Source organism: Lepisma saccharinum, chromosome 7 (assembly GCF_977018435.1).
Source record: "Lepisma saccharinum chromosome 7, izLepSacc3.1, whole genome shotgun sequence".
NCBI classification, from domain to species: domain Eukaryota; kingdom Metazoa; phylum Arthropoda; class Insecta; order Zygentoma; family Lepismatidae; genus Lepisma; species Lepisma saccharinum.
Window position 1 is genome coordinate 62,648,909 of NC_139235.1, and position 21,010 is coordinate 62,669,918.

Consider the following 21,010-nt stretch of genomic DNA (forward strand, 5'->3'; position numbering starts at 1 on the left):
ACGTATTCAAAAATGTTAAATCAATCAATCCAATCCTCGATATTACTTGGAGTTTAGCACCGAAACAATTAAGCAGGACCAACTAACATAAAGACGCAGCTTCCACTCAGGATCAGGGTAGGGCTGCTGACTCTTCGGAAGATGTACGAAAGTACTTGCCAATCTTGGCGCCCGCGAGACGAACTAAGCCGTCACTGAATGCATCGCGAATGTCTGTATTACTTATGCTTCTTGGAAAACATTCCCTGTTGCTTTTTTTTCCCTAGCAGAAAATCGATCTGTGCGTACTGTACAGATATTCACTTAACCGCATTTGGAATTTAATATTGGCCTTGACTCAATTCCTTACGGTTCAGCGAGTTTGTGTGTTTATACGTTTCGTGCCTATCTGTCTAGGAAACATGGAATTTTTGACCTGACCGAGATTTGGTATCAAATTATCAGTCTCGCAAGGTCTCGACCTGTAATTTTGATGCTGCTGGCAACCCCGAAAGGTGTCTTCCACAATACTGAAAGTTGTAGATTTATTGATTAATGGATCCGATGCGAAGGTCAAAGGACTGCTGTAATTTTAAGAAACCTTTCAGGAGGGAATAATCAACGAGACAATACAGAAAGAAAAGGGATCTGTTTTCTTTAACTAATTTGTTGGTTTAACATCTTTTGCAGAGAAAAAAAAGGCTTTTAGTTTCTAAACAAGTTCTTGTCTTCGCTGGGAAAGAGTGTTGAGGACGAAATCTCAAGTACAAGTTGATCCAGAAAGAACACAAGTGCTGGTAAAATTATTTTGGAAGAATTTACAGAAACAGATAGAAAGAATCACTAACGCTATCACCTCCACGTTGCACCGTACCACGAAGGCACATACGAGTGTGCATTGTAGATCTCGGTCATAGTGGAGATCAGCACCATGCTTCAGCTGGTTTTACTTTCCAAGATTGTCGCTCTATGTAGCAATATTGTCGGAAAAATTCCCGCCTACAATTGTGCAGCCGGAGAACAGCTTGTAGCCTGTAGAAGCAGGACCGCAGCATGATTTCACTGGTAACTCAGCACATGCCCAAAAGTGCCATACAGCGTTATTCGGTGGAATGCTTCACTTATGCATAGGGTAAAGGAGGGGAAGTTCGCCACCAAAATGCTTTTCATTTTTTTCCTTCTAAACGAATGGGGGGAGAAGGACAAAATTTATACGATACAAAAAGTAGTCATTTTGGATTATGAGGAATATAATATAAATACTGTGTTACTTATAGTTATGACGTAATATTAAAAATACTAAAATGAGAAATAGTGGCGAAATTTCTGCCACATGCTAGGAAATTCGCCATATAACTTATATATTATTTTATCGTCACTTTAAGTGTATGAAATACCAAGTTGTTGCCAATAAGTCTGACAACAAAGTGTAAAAGACCTACAAATGACAATACAAAACTGCTTAAAAAGATACATTACAAGCATGTTTAAGAAACATAGGCCTAAATGTTCATATGCATTGTGAACAAGTTGTGTGTGAAAGATCGCCTGTAAGAAGGGAAATTCGACACATTTTCTGTTACTCTGGCGAATTTACCAGCAAATGCATAGTCGAAAGAAAACCACTTATGTTTACTTGTCAAGGCACGCTTTCCAAAGCAAATCTTTTCAAAGCATTCTTAAGGTTTGAGGTTACGATATCAATAATTAAATGGAAGAAAAATAATTCTTATCTGCCACGAAATTACAATATCCAACGTAGTATTGAAATTCGGCACCTTTCTTTGTCTTCTGTGTAGACGAAACTGCGCATTCCAAACTGTACAGCTTGCTTGCTAGTTCGCTCACCACACTGTAGTTTTCAGTGGAAACAAGGCACATGTTACTTGATTTTTTACAGGCATCAGTGAGTGTTTCCAACCTATAGTTTCTATCTACGATTACAAAAACCACAAGTACGGCGAAATTCCCAGCATGGCGAACATCCCTTCTTTTACCCTATATACACTTACACGCACTTTTCTGGCGGTACGCAACGTATTCACCATTGATAGATGAGAATAAAAAGTACGTAATAACGTTTTACTTCAATAAAGATGTGTAAGTGTGTCTATGTGTGTGCGCGCACGCGCATGTAACTGCATGAGTGCTCAATTATTAATCATTTATGAACATAACACAACATTTTGAGTACAATAACGCATGCAGACTTTTTTTTAGGTTTTAAGGGAAACCTAAACAAAGGGAGATGAAAGAAGCGGTGGAGAATGAAAATGGAAAAAAAAATAAAGAGCCAGCCACAGAGAGAGAGAGAGAGAGAGAGAGAGAGAGAGAGAGAGATTGTCCAACTTAGTGCTTGCACAGTGTGACATAAATACATAAAAATCCAGACTCCGAGTTTGTTAGCTAATTATATCATTTGAATAAGCGGTTGTGGCCTCCCCGATGGCGCAGTGGTAGCGTCATCGCTTTGTAATCAAGGGGTCCCGGGTTCGATACCCGGTGGAGGCACAAGTGGTTCGGATCCCACCTTAAACTGTAGGTCCAGTCCCGATTAGCCTTACTGTGCATAAAGTGGACTTAAAACAACAAATCAATCAATCAATCAATAAGCGGTTGATTATCACTATTAGGTAATATAAATATTACAAGTACTGTAATATGTGCGAGATCTATTTATAATACGAGTATAAGGTAAGGAAGCTTTCGGTAGGAATATACTAATTTCTCATCTTTCTATACTGTTTCTCTTGCCCGACCCTGTGGCCGAGTGGTTAGCACATCGCGCTGCGACGCCAAGGGTCCCGGGTTCGAATCCCGGTCGGGCTTGGTTGTTTGTTAATGTCCATTCATCAATTTCATCATTTCATCACTCATCCCCATCTTCGCAAATTAGCCAAGAGGCACAAAACGCGAAGTAAAATAAACTAAATCAAATCAAATCAAAAATATACTGTTTCTCAACTTTATTTTCTACGAGTAGTATATACGAATATAAAAGTGCCTTATTCGATTTTATGTTTTAGAGATAGATAGATAGATCTCGCAAAGTACAGCGTGTCCACAAAAACATTCCGCGATTATAAACGACCACAAAATTTTAATTATGTATATTGCGGAATTTATACCGATACCATTCGAAAGAAGAGCTCAAAGAATTTTAGCGGATGTTTAATTGTTGGCGTTAATTGCAACAATATATGGCATAACAATAAAATAATGAAAAAAAGAAAGGAAATTATCCAAAAGTAGAAGAAAAACACAGTTTAGGATGTAAGAGAAAATTAATGAAAATAGTCATGGACAATTTACACGGTAATACTCATGGATCCCACTGTACAAACCTAAACATCCAGTAAACATCAACAGTAACACAATCTGCTTCTAACAACAATACCATTTACAACAACACATTAACAATCGAAAGATATTTTGGTGTGTTCTCTCTTGTCCACCATTACGTTCCTTCTTCTTATTATTATTTGGGATCCATGAGTAATGCCGTGCAAATTGTCCATGACTATTTTCATTAATTTTTCTATTACATCCTAAAATGTGTTTTTCTGCTACTTTTTGGCTTTTTTCATTTTTTTTCATTCTTTTATTGTTATACCATCTATTGTTCTATTTAACGCCAACAATTACATATCCGCTAAAATTCTTTGAGCTGTTCTTTCGATGGTATCGGTATACATTTCGTAATATACATAAAATTTGCCGAGAATTTCCTTGATAAGTGTCAAATTTTGTCATTTTGATGCGAACAATAGCAGGGTGGATGGTGTATGGTTCTGGCACAGTATACACCAGAAAGAACGAGAAAGCTATGGAGATAATATCAGGGGCAGGAATAGAGATTGTTCGTGAAGTTCACATTTTCACCTCACATGTGCAATCGGAAATATGCCTCCTCCTCCTCCAAACGTATTTGTTGAAAGATATGGATTATATGGATTTAAAGTTACTCTCCGTATTTGAAAGTCGATAAATGTCATTAGTCTATGTATCTCAAATAAAAACAAAATGAATATTAAAGGTAAGAAAGGTAAAGTAAATTAATATTATGGCTGCCAAATTGAATTCTGAAAAAATATTATATATGTACTGAGTTCAGCTGGAAAGCAGACCCACGCTCCTTGCCAAGTCTGCTAAGTCGTGATTTGGGATATGTCCCAATGTAATAAGCTTCATGAAATTGCCTTTCTAGCAAATTTAGGATCGAATTCATTATACCAGAAAGACATTTCAAGTGGCCACTGAAAGAAACATGTAATTAGGGAGCTTAGAAATTGTTCAATGAAATCTCATGAATGCTCGGAAAAAGGCACTTAAGTCACAAACTGGGATTTTCTGTTGTTTTCATCTAAGTCACGCTGAGTCAATTTTTAAAAATATTACACGTATAATTTTGCATTGGGCAGTGATGATCAAACATATATATATCATGTCTGTAATGTTTGCTATCGGTATCGCCTCAGTCCTATTAAAACAATAAACATATAAACCGTCTGCTGTAAAATGGCATTTTTTGACTTGTGTGTTTTTTTCCCCGAACAGCCTAAAAATAATAGAGGCCTTGTTATTAGATGAATTTACATTATAAAGGTATTATCTAGTTCTATGTAATTTACAGAGGATATACAGTGATAATTCTAATATAAGCGTGTGAACTACACGTAAACATGCTAAACCAAGTAAGAAAATAGAACCAAAACAGACATTTACTACGAAGAAATAGAACTCTTTTTTATGACTATTGCCGCTACTGCTAAATTGCAATTTACAATGTAGTCAATCAAACATAGAAGCTATGAGGTTTCATACACACAGAAAGCAAATTCGTCACACACACACACACATTAAATTTATGCAGGAATGATACTTGATAACCAATTAAATATTTTAGTTGCATTACCGACAATCGTGTCATGTAGTTCCTGTTATAACAACATGCTGGGAAAAAAAGTATTAGTAAAACATGTGTGTGCTAAGATGGCCTACGCACTATGTACGTGTTATACTGAAAGAGAAAATAATAATATGTTTGTTACTAACTAACCCTTAACATGTTTGCCATTCCATAATACACGTAACTCCTGCCCACGTTTTAGTTTTATATGTGTCGTACGAATGCATTTTCTTTCCTTACAAACTTCGAGAGCAAAGTTTGATTTTGTTTCACCCGGTAATATCAACGTAAAACTTCAGCGTTAATGCGTGTCTTATTTCTCGGAGAAAATTGAAGGTTGTTTTTCACAGTATTGCAATATCGCATGCTGGAGGCATATTAAATAATCAATGAAACTGTTTCACATCAGACTTTTCCACGAGGCAGAATGCAAAGTTGCCGGTTGTGAAAGTGACGGCTTAATGTTCCTTATGTATCCCCGACAGAGGCGAAAATTATTACTAATTGCTGAAGATTTAAGTCAAGTGCGCTGTGCATACCTTGGATAATATCTGAAGCAACGAAAGTACAGTTCTCAGTGCTCAAAGGGTTTTCGCATACATGCTTGAAAATCAAGTACGATTCACAAGTCTATTTGCAACAGTAGAATATTATTTTCTAGTCTCTGTAGCGTTCGTGTAATTTAGTAGAAAATGATTCAGAATTGATTCTAGGTGTTTCAGTTTAAGAACATAATACTATATATAGTACTACATATATCATGGTACACTTTAGCACGTACGTGTCTATAATTGCAAGCATTACAGTATACCGCATATGTTTCCCTACATACCATGATTATACTAACAATAAAAGATGTACTTTCTCCATCATGGCTATAGTCTGTATAGTTCTAAACTATTGCTACATATCTTGATTACATTTTGAAGCACTGTAATTTAGTTGCATTAGTATGCATTTTAGAACTTTTGGTGCATTTTAAAATAGTTCTTAGATTTTCGTGGTTAACAGGATTGTTCTAGAAGCCTTAAAATACAATGAACATTTGATGGATTGCGGAAGTATTTTTATACATATTTGCTGTACATCATGGTTGAGTGTGTGTCACAAGAATTATAAGCCATGTCATTATTAACTTCGGCTTAATTTCATCTAGGCTAATATTTTTAGCACTTTATTTCCTGACTGGTAATTCCTTTCATTCCTGGAAATAAACGTGGATTTTTGAAATGAACGTGTCTGCTGGACTTTTTCCCGGGGGCAAGGAATATATACTTTGGAAATAGTGGCAATGCTTTATTTTGAATTGTTTGAAAAGTTAATAGTATTTATTTTACTTTCAACGTAAAAGCACATGAACCAAATTAAATTTTCTCCACTCTATTTCCATCTCCTTTGCCACCGCTGGGTACGACCGTGGATTTGCGTGAATTTTATTCACGAACCTGAAAATTACCGAAGCGTCAGTTCAAACAGGGGCAGTCAAATATTTATAAACATTAAAGTGTACTCTTATCATAATTGTTTCAGGCTTGGACACAAAACAATGGAAAACATTGTGAACGAATGTGCACTTGTCCTTGAAACACCCTGCACCCCGCACCCTAATCTTTGCAGTCTCCCGATAACTTTTGGCATTATCTTTTATGTCAAAGTTGCTGTAAACAAGGGTCACACATGAGAAATTGAATTTTTCTTACAAAACATAAGAACCTGGAATATGTCATTATGTGGAGTTAAATTTTGTAACTTTACTCAATTAAATTGAATCATGTGTAGAAATATGGCATTAATCAAATATTAAAAATATTTTTGTGCAAGAAATATTAGCAAAACAACATCAGATTGTTTACGACATAAAAAAGAGCTTTGTAATGTCAGGCACGAATGATGGAAAACTGAATTTGGTCTTGACGCCTGCTTGGGACATGATAGGGTTTAGCAAGATATGTTGTTCACCAGTTATTAATCGAGTGAATATTACATACGATAATTTGAATTCTACGATGATGCGAGAAAAAATATTTGAGACACCTACTTTGTTTAGTGCTAATTGATGATCAACCATTTCTAATTGGGCCTTGAAACGAATAGAACCTTCGATTAAGAATTCCGTTTGTAATCTGATGAAGCATTATGGTTTCATTCTTCTCACTTCCAGTCACGAGCATCACAAAGAATTTGCTCGCATTTTGTGACTCATTGCTTGCCTCGTAGAATGTGTAAAAATTTCTACACATTATTCGATTTTTTAAAATAAAATGGGCAATTAAAGTTATACATTTGTTTTTTCTAAGTATTCGTCCAATTTCTGATTAAAATCCACAGTTTTGGTTAGGAGTAGTAACAGTGGCGGCGATTGGGCTCCAAAACCGGGGGGCAAGCTGCCAAACCTGGGGGGGACAAGGATAGTTTATTTCCCTTTCTAGACAAGGTTTAGCATAGTGCAGGGGCAGCAGTGGCAAAAAGTAGGGGGCAGTAGCTCCCCTCGCCCACCCTAAACGCCGAAACTGAGTAGTAAATACATTCAATTCTAACGTAGGAAGACTACTGTATCTAAAAAAGGCTTCAATTTATCTTACAAATCAGGTAAATTTAGCAGAATATAACGTCAATGATAGTTTCTCCAGAAAAAAAAACCGGTAATCAATCCCGATATCTACAGATATTAGAACACTAATTTGGTGAATAATGTGTGTTTATAGTTTATTAAGATGTATGGATGTTAGTATACTTATTAGTGTTTTTCTATAAGTTCTGGATGATAATTGATGCATTAATAGGATTAAGGTGGCATCTCATTGTATTATATTAAGCTTGTTCCCGTCAAAAATGTAAATATATACCAGACGTCGAAATGTTTGCTGTACGTGTAAACAAGTGAAAGAGAACAAACATGTGATTACTAGTTTATATTAATAGTTAGAGACCAGATGCAGCCACGTTCTATACTTCTTCCTACATGGATTTTAAGTCTGATTTACTAAGCAATCTGAAAATCTCCATCATTTCTTCTGATTGTATTTTTAAAAATAGATCACTCATAATACCAACATGTTTATTGTGTTTGCATTTTCACTTAGTTAGAGCATTAACATACGTAGATGAAGGTCTCAAAAAGTACCTCAACTGTAATGAACTTTCGAAACTGCTTTATTTTATTGTTTCTTTTGTTTTTCACGGTATTCTTGGTATTTGTTTATTACAAATAGAATACCAGAGAGGACTGGCTGAACCATGTGTACAACTTTTATGTAATAAAAGTTGAAATCATTGTTTCTTAATTACTATATTAACGATATTTACACAAATACATCAATAAATAAATTCTGTGAATACCTTTTGTGAATATATTGTCCACTTTTCCGAAAAAAATAGGTTTGATCTATATTTTGATCCTGTCCAGTGCTCTTATAATAGTTCTATGCCTAGTACGTGTTTTGGTGCTAGCCAAAAGAATTATCACATCGCGCTTCAGATACTTATCCAAGGTAGCTTTTGATCACAATCGCTGTTCATCTAAATTGTACGTAATATTTTATTTATATTAAAAGTAATTGTTACTGGTGAAAGAATGAGTAGAAAAAACTACTTACCGGTCCAGAAATGTGCCCTGTCTTGCTTTCTCTAGTACTAGTATATGTAGGAAAATAAATGGCAGCTTTTAAGGTCACTGTACCGCAAGTTATTTGAACTTTAAACATGATCACAGTCGTTCAGATTCACATGTAGTTGACGCTGGGTTGAATTCTGTAGAAAAGCACAACCTTTTGTTGCCGCTTCACACTTGAAAAATCTTAAGCGAACACTGATATAATGCCTAAGTAAAATCATTCACTCTTAGTATAGTTGCACAGGAAACTATATCACTACGCAGGAAAAATCACAGTGGTAAAAATAGTTGAAAAACTACACACAACACACGCAGTCACAACGTTTGGGTGAACACACAAGGGATTCCTGTTTTGGAACTTTGTACGCAACTTTGATTTAGCTTCTATTACTACATGAACACTATTTTTTGTTGTTTTAAGGCAGGCGGGTAGTAAAAACACTGGTTTTGTTCAAGTTATGGTTTTAACCTGTCCCATAGTCACGGTAAACTCATCCTATTGTTTTGGCTGCGAGGCAAATCAACACCGCTTTGTCCTTCATTATTTCCCCCGTTGGTATCTGTGCGTTTCGATAAATTGCCCATAGAGCACGCTACTGTCTCTCATTGAGTCCTTATTTCCTTGAAACCGCAGAGCGGGCACGCTAGCAGTCTTCCAGCGACTGTCAGTTATTTCCCCTCGCCTTCCTCCCTCTCCTCCCCACTTTCCGAAGCAGTGTTGCCACACGAAGGGAAATTTACCTTTTTCTTTCCTGTTACTTCTATGATTGACTTGCTTTATTTTACTTCGCATTTCTGCCACTTTTTGACTAATCGTGAAGATGAGGATGAGTAATGATATGATGAAATTGATGAAGGGACAGTCACAAAGAACACCCAGACTCGGATTCTAACCTGGACCCCTGGCGTCGTAGCACGGTGTGCTGTGCTAACCACTCCGCTACTGAGGCCGGCTATATATATATATTTGGTTTATTTGAAATCGCTTGTCTACTGCTTAGGAAAATAGCGACAATAAGGATAAATAACGAACTTATTAAATGGAGGATGGAAAAAGCACAACTGTACAGTCACGAGCAATAAAAATGGGCCACCTAGATCCTGAAATACTTGCTTCCCTGCAAGGCTTATGTATGTTGCCTAACACTACGACCGTGGTAGAAGTTCCCATAGAAAATTTGCTATTAAAAATCCACTCATTCCCGTAGAGGCAATATCTTGCGTAGAAACTAGCATCTCACGATTTAGGCATCCCATTTTTATTGGCAGTGACTGTACATTCATGCCTGACCAAGTTTTCAAACCTGAAACGTCTGCCCCTGTAGCGATAAGGCTGGCTATAGGTATGTACGTGATTAATTTATTTAATATTTTCATATATACACGAATATGGATGAACGAAAACAATACTACAACAACTAATAATAATAATAATATAATTTCTATAATTATTATGATTTATTTAAATGAAGGGGGAAATTATGCGAAAAAGGGATTTTTTTTCCTTGGAAAGGGACATATTGACCTCACATTGTAGCAACACTGTTCCGAAGGTTTCCAAGCGAACCACGTGCGCCGCGGCACGATAACATCGCTTTCGTACCAGATGACAAAAACTGCCGAAAACGTTTTCTCACTTTAGCAACACCCAGAGCAACATGTTACCGGCCATTTTGCTGGCATATTACAATTTACTGGCTGTGTCACTGTGAAAGGCGTGTCTACTTGTTTAACCTTTACTACAAAGCTTAAAGTTTCCTCTTAAAGTGGCGATCGAGTCTAACAGAGATAAATGTGTACTCGCGCACGTAATATTGGAAGCGTTGATGATTGACTGTTCCTAACGATCTTTTGAATGAAATTCCAACAAGCATTTCTCTAAAGAAAGGTTGTTAATGCTACAATGTTCTGTCCATTTTATCTAAACTACCGTATTTTATCGCATACTCGTCGAATCGGCGCGTCAGGTAGCGGAACCAATTATAACGGTGCGGAATCTTCGGACACGGAAGATTACATTTTGTAATTCGTACTAGGAAACAGTGTAGTAAATTTTCTCAGTGCACATATCAATAACACCTAATGTGTTAACGTTTTCAGACCGGAAAAATATTCTCTAACCTGTATCGAGGAAAGAATCCAGTTCCCTGTGATTCGGGATTTAGTTAATATTCAGGATTTGGTCTACAGTTCAGAGTATCGTGGGAAACCAATACGGCTATCTGTCTGTCTGTCAGTCAGGATTAGATACTGTGCATTTCTTGATTAAGAGGCAATAGCTTCTTCACTGACCTAATCTGAATGTGGGAAACTGGGAGTTGACCGCTCATTACTTCAACCCAAAAATCTACAAAATAAAACTGATGGAGTATTTAGTAGGGTGGATCGAAAAACCGTTTTTTTCGAAATCGGTCTGCGGCTAGTGCTTAAAGTTTGTGGTTGGTGGTCCTTATAACCCATAAAAAATTTCAACTTGATCGGATAATATCTTCAGGCTGCGCTTTTTAGTCAAAATTTTAAATTTTTATGAAAAAATGTCAAAAATTTGCAATTTTTCCTGATGGTTTCTCGATGTTTCTGGAGTGATTTAATGGCAAAAAATTACATATATTGCTTGTATGTTGCTTAACATTAACGATTTAGTGTGTTTGAATCAGGGAAAATGGTTTCTAGTTCGCCAAAATTCGTCAAAAAACGTCAAATATACAGACATGTTACGGATGTTGGGTAAGCATTAACCCGCTATAATTACTCGACCCCACCGACTTAAATTTACCAAAAACGATAAGCTAATAGAAAACGAAGTAAACTGCAGCTCTTAGTTCATCGACTAATCGACTATCCAACACTCACCACGAGGAGGTGGCTGCAATCGAGCGCCGCCCGCCAACCCACCCAGGTAGACTGGCCTATTTAGGTTTTAAAGTCCGCTTTCGTATCAAACTTTGGTAATATTTTCCTGTCCTCCAATCGAGCTCTAATATAGCCATCTCGGGAGTCATAACCACATACAGCAATTGATGCACCAGTTACATCTTTGACGCACCGTTCCACCGCCTGGCTATGGTACGGCAGGTCAAAAAAAGTCTGCAGTTTTCCTAGGGAATCGTCTCTTCCTGCTGCGATCTCGTCTAAGTCTTCACTAGTAAGTAAGTGTGCTACTGGAGGCGATGTTATTTCTTCTTTTCCCCAGTGCACTAAATCTGTGTAATCTTTGGCATTAAAGTTAATCACTGGGGGAGAAAATTTTCTAATGGTGTTGTTTGGTTGGCTTTGGCTTTCTCTTGCTTCCAGGATCTTCTTCGCCGCGTTTTGACGCACATTTGGACGACTGTCTGCCAACATACCAACAAGTACGTTTTCTGGATGCCCCCAGAAAGCATGATTTTGAAGACGTTCATAGAGAAAAGTCTTTAAATCGTTTGGTAAGCACTCCATTTTCTGTAATGTTAGCCACAGGTTTTTTGACGCGTCCTTGATAGTTCCATTGCATTTGATGTAAAACCACATGGGAGCGTAAACTTCACCGTCAAATTCTGTCAATGTCTTAAGAGCAGGTGATGAATTAGACGTTGCTACATACAGTCGAAGGATGCGCCCTGCAAGAGTCAGCCATCGAGCATGGTGAATGGGCCCAGGAAGACACATCGCAAGATCATTTGGACACACCCCACTGTTTGCAGCCTGGCACATTTTGTAGAGGTAAGCCTGGTCTTTGCTGAGAACATCAACGTCAATATCAGGAATAGCTGCTTCAATTTTTTCGAACGGGACGATGGGCCGGTCTTGGCTGGGAGACAAACCCTTTCCTACGTCGCCATGAAATCCCTTCGGGCCGGATGTCTTGCCGTCAATTTTCTCAAAAATATGTCTTAGGGGCAGTTCATTAGAATGCAATTGACACACAATCCATTGGAGAGGATGCTGGATATATTCTTCTAAACGCCGGATGATGCCGGTGTGCTTCCCCGTGTTCTTCCTCTCTCCGTCGGATCCTATGCACGACAATTCCGTCAAATCTATGCCCTCTTCGCAGAGAAAGTTTCAAATAGCGGCAGTTGCTCCTTCTGCGTCGGCTGTTTTGGGCGTAACATGGGTAAGGTAGAATGAACCAGGTTCCTCGATGAGAGAAATGTGCTCTTCTTGACAAGTCCGTTGGTACGTTTTTCCAGTCTCTTCACGTGTCTCTTTCAACAAAGTAGAATCTTTCCTTCCATCAAAGTACAACGACAAAATTTTCTTGTTCTGGGGACATTGTTGTTCTTGTAGTGTTTGTCGCGTTCGTGAGCGCTGTCGCCTGACATTGTTTCTATCTATAACAATGTTAAATTTCTCCTTTTGACGTAGTGTTTTATCTATATCACTCAGAAGACTTGACACCAAATGTGCAGCTACTCTGTCTGACACACCACGCTTCTCACATGCACGCGAAAACGAACTCAGATTGACCCTGGTCTGACTACTTGTTCCCGAGTTAAACTTCTTCTTTTGCGGAATGAATTCTCCATCTTCATCATCGCCAGGTAAGTCTTCCTTGTCTTCGACATTTTCAGCTTCGTCCACTTGCCGCACTTCTGACGACGAACGCTCTTCTATACGTTTTTCCAAGCTAAGCTGGTCGGTTTCTTTCCTTTTTATTCTTTTCAGATTTCTTTTTGTTGTCGGGATGTCTCTTCCAATGTACATTTTTCGATCTGTTCTCTGGTCTTCTAAAAATTCCTGCTCCATTTCAAGTATTTTGAGAGAGCATTTGCAGGCACTGCAGTTCACACACTTGCAGGAAGCGATGTCAAATAGGCGTCGCGAACTTTCGAGGTAAGTATTCATTTGAACTTCAATTGCCGGTGAAGGTTTCCTTTTGTATTTACTGTAGGACTTATTCAAATTCTGCACTTTAACATGGTCACAGTTTTCAAGGTCCTTCACTCTCTTCAAAGACACTGTTGGGATTGAAGCTTTCGTCCAAATATTCACTATTCGGTTTGCAACAATGTTAGCAATGTCTTTCGCGGAAGGGGATTTGCCGTTCAAAGCTACTGTTTTTTTCCGCTTGAACGTAATTAAAACACTGTATGACACTTAAAAATGTTGGTAACTATTTTTCACTCAGATCCTCCGATTTCTCTAAAATATCGAACACAGCTGACTTCGTCTACCCTCGAGGCAAGGGCGGCATTGTTATATTTCCTGTTTGCACTCTTGTCAATCCACAGATTTACAAGATTCAACAGTAGTTTTTGACACGCACTTTGCAATATCACACTTGTTACGTAGACTTATAAGAACACGCTTCAGTTGCTCCATCCGAACTGACTGGCTATCCTTTCCTATTACCTTATCGTTTTTAGTAAATTTAAGTCGGTGGGGTCGAGTAATTATAGCGGGTTATTGCTTACCGGCAACGCCTTTTATAGGTTGTAGCATGTGTACAGATACATATCATGGTGGTGACATATGCCTGGAATTGCCTGAAGTGGGAGGCAGTTGCATCTCCGAAACTTGGCAGTTTCGGGGGAGACTCGCAATATTGTGAGTGGTGGCCTTTTGTTTGATGTTTTTATTGTGTTTTCATAGTGGAAATATTGTTTAATGTTTTTCAACAAAAATAATTACATAAAGTAAGCAGTTGACAAAGTAAAAAAAAACAAAAAACATTACAATAATTGTAATGTTACATGTACAGGAAAATAAAACATTTACTTTACGGTTATTGCAAGCATAAGAAAACAGTTTTTCGTTGTGACGTTTCAGGAGAACACACGCTCCCTTCATCAGACATTTATTTTCATGTTGACTAAAGATACAGTTATAACAATGGTTAGCAACTTTTTAAACAAAAAGAATCTGTTTCTTATGCTTGTAATAACCGTAAACTACAGGAAAATAATTATACAATGCAAGCAATGCGTACATACAAGAAAAACTATTAAATGTTTTATGTTGTGAAACATAGTGTAGTAGTTGTGGTGTCTAGTGTGTTTGTGTTTATCTTTTGTAGTAGTTGTGATGTGCTTGTATGTGGGTTTGTCTTGTGTAGTAGCTGCGCTGTCTAGTGTGGTTGTGTTCATCTTGTGTAGTAGTTATGCTGTCTAATGTGTTTCTATTTGTCTTCTGTAGTATCGGTGGTGGGTATGTATGTGTCTTGTGTTGCAGTTGTGCTGTCTAGTATGTTTGTTTTGCGTAGTAGTAATTTGTTTGTGTTTGTCTTGTGTAGTAGTTCCTCCATTCATATTGGGGGTTAGGCGTAGAGCTGACAACTCTGCACTGTAAAAAGCCATGTCAAGAATCAGCAATATAAGGCCATGGATGTTCCCAAGGTAAAATATTCCGGAGGTAAAATAGTCCCCCGTTCGGATCTCCGGGTGGGGACTACTTTGGGAGGTCCCTGGACTAAGGATAAGATCTACGTTAGGAATAAGGATATTAAATTAGGCACCTGGAATGTTCTGAGTCTTTACCGGCCTGGGGCATTTCAGTGTACAGTTAATGAGATACTTAAGTATAAATTAGATGTAGTAGCTGTCCAGGAAGTTAGGTGGCCAGGAGAAGGGAATTGTAAAACTAAAAATTATACTTTTTTCTATGGTGGTACTGAAAATCATAATTTTGGAACAGGCTTTTTCATAAATAATAGAATTATCTCTGCTCTTAAAACAGTAGAATTTATTAATGATAGGATATCATATGCAGTTTTACAGGGTAGGTGGTGTAAAATTATTTTAATAAACATACATGCACCAACGGAAGATAAAGATGATAATACTAAAGATGATTTTTATACAGAGTTAGAACAGGTCTTTGATAAATTTTCTCAGTATGATATGAAAATTCTCTTAGGTGACTGTAATGCACAGATTGGCAAAGAAGAGACATTTAAACCCACGATTGGTAAAGAAAGTCTTCATGAATTAAGTAATGATAATGGTATAAGATTGATTACTTTTGCAACCTCAAAGAATTTAATTGTGAAAAGTACCACTTTTAAACATAAAGATATCCATAAATATACCTGGTCTTCTCCAGATGGTAAAACTCATAATCAGATAGATCATATTCTCATTGATAAGAGAAGGCATACTAGTATAATTGACGTTCGTACACATAGAGGTGCTGACTGTGCCCGTGACCATAATTTAGTAATTGCTAAATTAAGAGAAAGACTCTCAGTGATAAATCATAAGCAACAAAATCTAAAAGTTCTAAAATTTGATACAGGAAAATTTACTGATGAAAGAATTAAGAAAGATTACCAAATTAAACTGTCAAATAGATTTGATGTTTTGCAGGATTTAAATGATGATGAAAATATAAATGAAACAGACGTAAATAAGAATTGGGAGCACATACGTAATGCAATAGAATCAGCAGCTAAAGAAAGTATAGGATACCATAAACCGAGAAAAAGTAAGCCATGGTTTGATAATGAATGTCATAATCTAATAGAAATAAGAAATCAGGCTAGACTTAGGTGGTTAAATAACTCTGATGATACAAATCTAAACAATTATAATAGAATAAAGCGAGATGTTAATCGCGCATTTAGAAGCAAAAAAAGAGATTACTTGAAAAGCAAAATTAACGAAATTGAAACAAACAGCAAAAATAAAAATATCAGAGATTTATATAAAGGTGTAAATGAGTTTAGAAAGGGGTGGCAACCTAAAGTAAATTTGATAAAAGATAAAGGCGGTGATTTTCTAGCTGACCCAAGCGATATTCTAAATAGATGGAAGAACTACTTTAATGACCTTTTAAATGTCCATGTAGGAGATAAATCAGAAGTAAATGAAGTCCACACAGCAGAACCTTTAGTTCCAGAACCTAACTTGACTGAAGTTAAAGATGCTATTAAAAGGCTAAAGAATAACAAAGCACCTGGCATTGATTTAATACCAGCTGAGTTAATTAAATATGGTGGAAATTCATTAATATGTCAAATTCATAAATTAATTTGTTTAATATGGAATAAAGAAGAAATCCCTCAACAGTGGAAAGAATCCATAATTGTTCCTGTGTTTAAAAAAGGTGATAAAATGAACTGCAATAATTACCGTGGAATTTCTCTACTCTCAACAACATATAAAATATTATCTAACATTCTTTTAACAAGACTAACCCCATATGCTAATGAAATTATAGGTGATTATCAATGTGGATTTAAACGCAACAGATCAACTACAGATCAAATTTTTCACATCAGACAGACACTTGAAAAAAAGTGGGAATATAATCAAAATGTCCATCAGCTATTCATTGATTTCAAAAAAGCATATGATTCGGTCAAAAGAGATAAATTATATAATATATTAGTAGAGTTTGGAATACCTAAGAAGCTTGTTAGTATGATAAAAATATGCACCAGTGAAACAGAAAGTAAAATTCGTGTGGGTATTAATATGTCTGACAGATTTACAATTCATGATGGGTTAAAACAAGGAGATGCATTATCTCCATTGCTCTTTAATTTTGCCTTAGAATATGCTGTTAGGAAGGTAAACGAAACTAAAGAAGGACTAAAATTAAATGGTGTGACTCAGTTGTTAGCATATGCAGATGATGTAGACTTACTGGGGGATGATGTGAATACAATTAAGAATAATGCTAAAATATTTTTCAAAACTGCTAAAGAGATAGGTTTGGAAGTTAACAAAGAGAAAACTAAATATATGCTTACAGGCCGAAACCAAGTGTTAGGCAATAATCAAAATCTAAATATTGATAACAACTCGTTTGAACCAGTTTCCAAATTCAAATACTTAGGAGTAATATTAACAAATGAAAATTATATTAAAGAGGAAATAAAAAGTAGGCTTAATTCAGGAAATGCATGTTACTTCTCTCTTCATAAACTTTTGTCTTCTCGTTTAATATCTAAGAAACTAAAAGTTAAAATATACAAAACCGTAATTTTGCCTGTAGTATTATATGGATGTGAAACTTGGTCCCTTACATTGAAAGAGGAACATAAATTGAGAGTATTTGAAAATAGGATCCTTAGGAAAATATTTGGACCTAAAAGGGATGAGGAGACAGGTGAGTGGAGAAGGTTACATAATTTAGAACTACATAATTTGTATTCATGTCCAGACATTATTAGAATAATTAAATCAAGAAGACTTAGGTGGGCAGGCCATGTGGCACGAATGGGAGAGGAAAGAGGAGTTTACAGGATTCTTGTTGGGAAACCTGATGGTAAGAGACCAGTAGGAAGGCCAAGACGAAGATGGAGGGACAACGTCGAGATGGACCTAAGGGAAATCGGTAGGGATGGAAAAGAGTATATAGATCTTGCACAAGATAGGGACAGATGGAAGGCCTGTGTTGCTGCAGCCATGAACCTTCGGGTTTAAGAAGGCTAGAGAGTTAGTTAGTTAGTTATTGCTTACCCAACATCCGTAACATTTCTGTATATTTGGCGTTTTTTGACGAATTTTGGCGAACTAAGAAACCATTTTCCCTGATTCAAACACACTAAATCGTTAATGTTAAGCAACATACAAGCAATATATGTAATTTTTTGCCATTAAATCACTCCAGAAACATCGAGAAACCATCAAAAAAATTGCAAATTTTTGACATTTTTTCATAAAAATTTAAAATTTTGACTAAAAAGCGCAGCCTGAAGATATTATCCGATCAAGTTGAAATTTTTTATGGGTTATAAGGACCACCAACCACAAACTTTAAGCACTAGCCGCAGACCGATTTCGAAAAAAACTGTTTTTCGATCCACCAGGCTTCGTAAAATCTTACTTTCTTTCCTATGCCTTTGTAGTAAATGCAGAAGGGAAAATATTGTTAATAAGAGCTCCTTGGAGGCCTTGCCAAGCATCTAGTCTCATCACCGCTATTTCTGGCTTTCGAGACTCCAGTCTGCTACTACTACTTTCAAATAGTAATTCTATGAATGATAGTAACAATGGTTCTACATTGGTATACAATATTAATTGGACATTGTGTATTGTCCAGTGCCTTTAACTATATTTATTCATCCGGTGGAGGCACATTGCACAGTGGTTTGGATCCCACTCTAAACTGTAGGTCCAGTCCCTATTAGTCTATCTGTGCATAAAGTGGACTTAAAACAACAAATCAATCAATCAATACTTATTCAAACACTACCTTTCGAGAGAACGCCTCTTCTCTCGTCTTTTTTTTTTTTTTTTGCTGATAGACTGTGATGTGTGATCCGGTGACATCTTGATTTCCTATTCGTGCTGTGAAGGTTTGTTGTATGGCTACATCCATGTAGTTTATACTGATGTTGCTCGCAAGATATATTTGTTGTCGGTGGCACCGACATGTTTTAGAGTAAACTTCGCTTTCAACGTCATCTCTGATATGTTCAGTAAAACTTTGAACGCGTGAACGTAGGCAACCTGCCGGATTGCAGTGATGCGTGGGTTGCATAACAAACAGGATGGAAGAAGAGAAGAACTTTTTCTCTATTCGTTCAATTCTATCAATAGCAGGATTGGCACGACTGCTTTTTACAAATGTTTAAAACACAAACATGTTTTTCACACATTTTGATACTTGATCTTGTGATTATTTGCGGTTTTTTTTTTTAATTTTGTCCTTTCATTCAATCCGTGTAATTTTGTTTATTGTGAACAGAAACCTGTTCAGTGGCCGAAAATGTATATTCAGTTAACAAAGAAACATATCGTAATGAGTAGCCGTGAGCCACGTTGAAAACACCTGGAAAGTGTTTAAAACATTTAAAAAATTGAATAGTATGTAGAGGAAGGAGTTTTCCTCAGCACTAAACATACTGGAGATAATTGTTAATATCAATATTTAGTTGCATTCACTATAAAATGTCTTATTTCGGGAAATAGAGTAGATTCTACGTAGATAGAGTAGGGCCAGGTAACTGTCGATTAGTTGAACCTTCTCGAACAGCCTACATGCGAGATTTACGAGATTTACGAGACGATTCTAAGACGTTAATCATGTGTTTATCTTATAACTAGAGACACGTATGATTAACATATCCCTTATTAATGATTATTCCCAGTAAATAAGTCTTTTTAGCATTAAATTTTAAACGTTTTATTTGTTTAAAACATATTTTTTCTTCTTGATTAAAACACTGTTGAAAACGTTTAAAAGATGTTTAAATCAAAAACATGTTTTGTTTCTTTAAAAAAAAGGATAAATTTTCCTAACTCTGGTCAATAGAAATCAGAAAAGATGTGTCTTCGGCGTCTGGGTATTCGCATCGAAGGTCACAGGACGAAAACTTTCGTCATAAGTTCCTTCTCTTCAACGCGTTGCAATAATAAATGTACCAAGAAATTAAGATAGACTTAAAGCATGTATTTCTCCCCGTCCTGACTCACACTTTTTGTAATCTTCCTCACACGAAACAAACGGTAGCAAATGGCGTAGTGTCGTCGCGTTGTAATCAAGGGGTCCAAGGTTCGATACCTGGTGGAGGCACATAGTGGTTCGGATCCCACTTTAAACTGTAGGTCCAGTCCCGATTAGTCTTTCCGAGTATAAAGTAGACTTAAAACAACAAATGAACTCAAGCGCTTCATATTATGCGTTAGTGAGCTTTAAACTGTGGCTTGCTGGTCAGATTTGCGGATAAAAGGGAAAAATCATCAACTGGATAATTCTTCCGTGTCGGAGTGGTGAGGACAGCGCGCTGAGACGACAGGGGTATCGGGTTCGAATCCCGGCCTGAGTATGGGTGTTCTTTGTGAGTGTTCCTTCATCCATTTCATCATATCATCACTCATCCTTATCTACGCGATTAGCCAAAAGCACAAGAAAGCAAAGTAAAATAGACCAAATCAAATAGACAATCTTCCCATCTAGTCTCATGATTTCTAGTTTTTGTTCATCTTGTAATAATGGTTTACAGGTTTGATTCATTGTAAAGTAACATTCAGTTGTTCGAATTCCACTTGCAACTGCAACTCCTGTCACGATTTGCACGTACGAGCACAAAACGAACTTAAGGAAATATTGTTCTATATTTTTCTGTCAGTAGTTAATATAACAAGTGTATCTGCATAATTTATGAATCGTTAATGTCGCGAGGAACAGTTTCCACGTCCAGACAGTCGCGAGAACATGAAACGGCTCCTCCCCCACCGACCTTTCCTCGCGGCGAGCTGGAGAAAGAGAGGTCTGTGCCCCGGGTGGTCGTAGGAGGAGGAGAAAACTTAGCATTACGCTTATGAGAGTATTAATTTACTTGCTCTCTTGGGAATATCAAACTTGCGATGGCGTAGAAAAACACATCAGCGGAAACAGAAGAGGTTGAAGATTTTGCTTGTGTTAGGAAAAGTTGAAACTTCTATTTGATTAGCCGTGACTTGAAGATGGGAATCTACAAAATTCATATTTTTCCAGATCATCTCTCACTTAATACTCTGCTATAAAAGAACAACTTCCACTTGCAACATGGGGAGAAATTCCATGCTCTCTTGTCCTATGTTTGCTTTTTTCAGTAGCAGTCCCCATTCCGACGATATGAAATAAATGCATAACTG

The 21,010-nt window shown here is 36.9% G+C and overlaps 1 protein-coding gene across 1 annotated transcript in view; it reads right to left on the reverse strand.

Annotated features, from left to right (window-relative positions):
* The window catches only part of LOC145989869 (uncharacterized), a 393,178-nt gene extending 384,074 nt beyond the window's left edge, over positions 1-9,104 (reverse strand). Inside the window, exon 1 of the mRNA XM_083125336.1 lies at positions 8,485-9,104. The gene's annotated coding sequence lies outside the window, so the exon portion shown is untranslated. The remainder of the gene's footprint in view (positions 1-8,484) is intronic.
* Positions 9,105-21,010: the final 11,906 nt, after the last annotated feature.